This window comes from Megalobrama amblycephala, linkage group LG4, assembly GCF_018812025.1.
Source record: "Megalobrama amblycephala isolate DHTTF-2021 linkage group LG4, ASM1881202v1, whole genome shotgun sequence".
NCBI lineage: Eukaryota > Metazoa > Chordata > Actinopteri > Cypriniformes > Xenocyprididae > Megalobrama > Megalobrama amblycephala.
The window spans coordinates 50,913,526-50,919,808 of record NC_063047.1 but is presented as its reverse complement, the minus strand read 5'-3'; positions in this window follow the sequence as shown (position 1 = coordinate 50,919,808).

Here is a 6,283-nt window from a genome sequence, read left to right as displayed (position 1 = left end):
GTGTGCTCCACTGCACTCTGAACAAGCAAAAGACACAAGATAAAACATTTTACATCTGTCACATCCATGTGTAGTTTGGGGTGTTTATGGCTAATCATTTGATGTTTGTGTGTAGAGTTACTATGCAAAAACACCATATTTGGAAGAGTTAAAATAGTTTTGAATGATGTGTTTTCTTTTGCAAGAGAATGTGTGACGTTTTGCATCTTTGTGTGTGTTCTGTGGTTGTGTGTGTAGTTTTGAGAAATGAGCCATAGTTTCAGAAATTGTAAGCAATTTTGAGGAAAAAAAAGTAATATTTGCCTTAGACTTACAAAATATATATTCATGGGAATTATGGGAGGTCACCATTAAGTACTGAGTTTTCGCTCACTAAATGCTCACCTGTCAGGCGACTCTTTAATTTCAGCAGTCTGAGGTTTAGTCAGTGAATTAGAAAATTATTCTATCAATATGCAGAAACATGACAACAATGTGTTAAATCATGCTAAAACATGCAAGCAATGTGATATATTATGCTAGCAACATGCTAAAACATGCTACCAATGAGGTAAATTGTTAAAACATGGTAAAAAGTGTGCTAAATTATGTTAAAGCATACTAGCAATGTGCTAAAGCATGCTAGCAACATGTTAGCAGCATGTCAACTTATACTAACATCATGTTAAAAAATGCTAACAATGTGTTAAATAATGGTGAAACGTGCTAACAATGTCTTAAATTATGATAGCAACATACTAAAACATGCTAATAATGTGCTTAAACATGCTAAAGCATGATAATAATGTGTTAAATCATGTTAAACATGCTAGCAATGTGCGAAACCATGCTAAAAATGCTAGCAATGTTATAAATTATGACAGCAATGTGTTAAAACATGCTACCAATGAGGTAAATCATGTTAAAACATGGTAGAAATGTGCTGAATTATGTTAAAACATGCTAGCGATGTGTTAAATTAATGCTAGCAAAATGCTAAAGCATACTAGCAATGTGTGCTAAATCATGCTAGCAACATGTTAGCAGCATGCACAATTATATTAACAACATGTTAAAACAATGTTAACAATGTGCTGAATCATGCTAAAACATGCTAGCTATGTGTTAAATTATGATAGCAACCATGCTCAAACATTATAGCAATGTGATAAATCATGTTAAACATGGTAGCAATGTTCTAAATCATGTTAACAATATGCAAAACATGCTAACAATGTGCTAAAACATGTTAAAACATGGTAACAATGTTCTAAGTTTTGATAGCAACATATTAAAACATGTTAGAAATATTTAAATTATGTTAAAACCTGCTACCAATGTGGTAAATCATGTTGAAAAATGCTAACTGTATTAAATAATGCTAACAACATGTTAAAATATGCTAAAACATGCTAGCAACATGTTAGCAATGTGTTAAATTATGATAGCAAAAAGCTAAAACATGCTAGCAATGTTCTAAATCACGTTAAAATATGCTAACAATGTTAAATTATGGTAGCAACATGCTAAAACATGCTAGCAATGTGGTAAATCATGTTGAATATGCTAGAAATATTTAAATTATGTTAAAACATGCTAGCAATTTGGTAAATCAGGTTAGAACATGCTACCAATGTGTTAAACGATGTTAACAATATGCTAAAACATGCTGGCAATGTGTTAAATTATGAAAGCAATGTGGTAAATAATGCTAAATGTGTAAGAAATATTTAAATTATGTTAAAACATGCTAGCAATGTGGTGAACAAAACATGCTAACTGTATTAAATTACGTTAACAAAATGCTAAAAATGTGCCAAAACATGCTAGCAAATGTTAGCAGCATTTTAAATTATATTAACATGTTAAAACATGGTAACAATGTGTTAAATCATGTTAAAACATGCTGTTAACTCATGCACAATCTGTTAACTTATGATAGCAATGTACTAAAAAAATGCTAGCAATGTACTAAATAATGCTCGAACATGAAAGCAATGTGCTAAATCATGTTAAAACATGGCAACAATGTTAAATTATGGTAGCAAAATGCTAAATAATGCTAGCAATGTTCAAAATAATGCTATCAACTTGCAAAAAATGCTAACAATGTGTTAAATTATGCTAGCAATATGCTAAAACATGCTATCAATGTGCTAATTCATGTTGAAACATGCTAACTGTATTAAATTATGCTAACGAAATGCTAAAATGTGCTAAAACATGCTAGCAACATGTTAGCAGCACTTTAAATTGTTAACATGTTAAACATGTTGACAATGTGCTAAATCCTGTTAAAACATGCTAGCGATGTGTTAAATTATGATAGCAACATGCTCAAACATGCTAGCAATGAGGTAAATAATGCTAGAAACATGTTAAAACATGCTATCAATGTGGTAAATCATGTTAGAACATGCTAACAATGTGTTAAACGATGCTAGCAATATACTAAACATGCTATCAATGTGGTAATTCATGTTGAAACATGCTAACTGTATTAAATTATGCTAACGATATGCTAAAAATTTGCTAAAACATGTTAGCGACATGTTAGCAGCACTTTAAATTATGTTAACGTGTTAAACATGCTAACAATGGGCTAAATAATGCTAAAACATGCTAGCAACATGTTATCAGCACTTTAAATTACGTTAACATGTTAAACATGCTAACAATGTGTTAAATCATGCTAAAACATGCTAGCAATGTGTTAAATAATGCTAAAACATGGTAGAAATGTTCAAAATAATGTTAGCAACTTTTGCAAAAAATGCCAACAATGTGTTAAATTATGCTAGAAACATGCTAAAACATGCTAGCAATGTGGTAAATCATGTTAAAACATGACATAAATATTTAAATTATGTTAAAACGTTAGCCATTTGGAAAATCATATTAGAACATGCTTACAATGTTTTTAATTATGCTAACAACATGCTAAAACATGCTCTCAATGTGCTAAATTCTGCTAACAACATGCTAAAACAGGCTAGCAATATGCTAAATAATGCTAAAACATGTTAGAAATGTTCTAAATCATGCTAGCAACATGCTGAAACATGCTACCAATGTGTTAAATTATGCTAGCAATACGCTAAAACATTCTATCAATGTGTTAAATCATGCTAAAACATGCTATCAATGTGTTAAATTATGCTAATATATGCTGGATCATGCTAGCAATATGCTAAATCATGCTAAAACATGGTAGCAATGTTTTAAATCATGCTAGCAACATGCAGAAATATGCTAACAATGTGTTAAATTATTATTATTATTATTATGGATCTCACTCATTAAACCCTTTATAGAAAAGATAATCTTTTATGGCAGAGCAGAAGCTGGTGAACAAGTAGTCCCAAATTGTCAACAGAGCACCAAAAATCACCAATTTATATTACATGAACATCAGATTAAGTATCCAACCAAACAAACACAAGGATTGTCCAGATACAGCTCTACCTGAAATCGCTCCCTATGCCCTCATTCCTCATTCACTGTTCCCTACATTACTCCACTAATACTATCCACTGAATAAGTGAGATCCATCTTCTGGTGAGACGAGGGAATTCATTCAGTGATGGGTATTCTCTAGCGACTAGCTGTTCAGTTGTACAGGCATCATAGAAGTGCATTGTGGGATTGAATGAGTGCACTTGATAATTTCTACTATGGTTTCGGACACCACTACATAGTGCACTACATAGACACAGTCTGTCTTACCAACCCTATCTGGACAGCTGATCTCTTCCATCGGCACTAACTGTGTCCTGCCGAGGAAAAATGGTAACACTATTTAAATCCTTTATGTATAATGCAAAATGTACATTATAACTCATTATACTGTTACGACCCCAGGTCTAGGGTTCAGGGGCAAAACATAAAGGAAAATAAAGCAGATTACTTTTAAAATAACTTTTTCAGGTTCTTGTTTTTATTGTGAGGTTGGAGAAAAACGTTTTGCCAGCAGTCCAAACAATGTATAAGAATGCAAAAGTAAAACAAAAGAAAATACAAGAACTTCTTTAACTCCTTAACTAAACATAAACAGGAGAAAAGAGTGTCAAAAATAAACAGCACCTAGCCCCAGCGTTCATGACTCAAAGGCAACTTATTATCAGATTACATAAGTGGCCAACACACCACTAAAAGAAAGAAAAGAACAATGAGGGAAAGAAAAAAAGAACATGATCAATAGCTTGCTCAATATTCATAGGATTCACAAAAGCTATGAGAACACAATTTCAACAAAGTGGACAACACATGCTTTGCTCTATCTCTCTCTCACCCTCTGGGGATGTGGTGCTTTCGTTCCTCTTTTAAAAGACGTGCTCTCCATTGATAACCACCATGTGCACTGATGGCATGTCCAATTAGAGCGGAACGACCTGAGAAATGGACAGGAGGAGAGACAACTGAACCAACGGAGGGAGAGAAGCACACACACACACACACACATACACCGATCAGGCATAACATTATGACCACCTTCCTAATATTGTGTTGGTCCCTCTTTTGATGCCAAAACAGCCCTGACCGTCGAGGCATGGACTCCTCTAGACCCCTGAAGGTGTGCTGTGGTATCTGACACCAAGATGTTAGCAGCAGATCCTTTAAGTCCTGTAAGTTGTGAGGTGGAGTCTCAATTGATCAGACTTGTTTGTTCAGCACATCCCACAGATGCTTGATTGGATTGAGATCTGGGGAATTTGGAGGCCAAGTCAACACCTCAAACTCGTTGTTGTGCTCCTCAAACTATTTCTGAACCATTTTTGCTTTGTGGCAGGAGCATTATCCTGCTGAAAGAGGCCACAGCCACCAGGGAATACCGTTTCCATGAAAGGGTGTACATGGTCTGCAACAATGCGTAGGTAGTTGGTACGTGTCAATGTAACATCCACATGGATGGCAGGACCCAAGGTTTCCCAGCAGGACATTCCCAAAGCATCACACTGCCTCTGCCGGCTTGCCTTCTTCCCATAGTGTATCCTGGTGCCATGTGTTCCCCAGGTAAGAGACGCACATGCACCCGGCCATCCACGTGATGTAAAAGAAAACGTGATTCATCAGATCAGGCCACCTTCTTCCATTGCTCTGTGGTCCAGTTCTGATGCTCACATGCCCACTGTTGGCACTTTCGGTGGTGGACAGGGCTCAGCATGGGCACCCTGACTGGTCTGCAGCTATGCAGCTCCATACGCAACAAACTGTGATGCACTGTGTATTCTGACACCTTTCTATCAGAACCAGCATTAACTTCTAGAGCAATTTGAGCTACAGTAGCTCGTCTGGGTAACACTTTACTTGAAGGGGTGTGCATAAGACTGACATGACACCTTCATAATCTTGACATGACACGTGTCATGAATATGAAGGAGGTTTTATGCATGTTTATGACAACTGTCATTAAATGTCATTCGCTCAATTATGTCATTTTTAATGCAAAGATGACATTGTTTGAGATGTCTTTGTTATGACAACTTGACATAAACCAACACATCATAACCTGTCAGTGTCTTTGTCATGACAACTTAACATTAGCAAAACATCATAACCTGTCATAAACATGACATAGCAGATTAATTATCAAACTTAAACTACTTAGCTTTATGGGTTAACATTACATTACATTATTTTGGTAACACTTCAGTATAGGGAACACATATATAAATGATTAACTATGACTTTTCCCTCAATAAACTCTTAATTTACTGCTTATTATAGTTAATTGTTAGGTTTAGGTATTGGGTAGGATTAAGAATGTAGAATAAGATCATGCAGAATAAGGCATTAATATGTGCTTTATAAGTACTAATAAACAGCCAATATTTTAGCCATATGAATGCTAATAGTAATAAGCAACTAGTTAAAAGACCCTAAAATAAAGTGTTACCATTATTTTATAACAGTGTCATCTTTTTTACGAAATTTGAAATTGTCTATTATCTGACCTTCTGTTGGAGGAAACTTAAAAAAACAAAAAACAAAAACAAAAAAAAACATGAAATGAAAAATAGTCATGACGATGTTATAAAATTATTTGTCAGAGTTTTGTCACTTAATGACATTTTAATGACAAGTTCAATTTGTACCACTGTACTTGAGCTCAAGATACATATTTATGACACTATTATAATGGCCTCATGACAGCCAATGTCAAAACCAACCACATGACAGTTTAATGCAATGTTAACCCATAAAGCTAAATGATGTCATGTTGTCATGACAAAGACACTGACAGGTTATGATGTATTGGTTTATGTCAAGTTGTCATAACTCGGACATCTCAAACAATGTCATC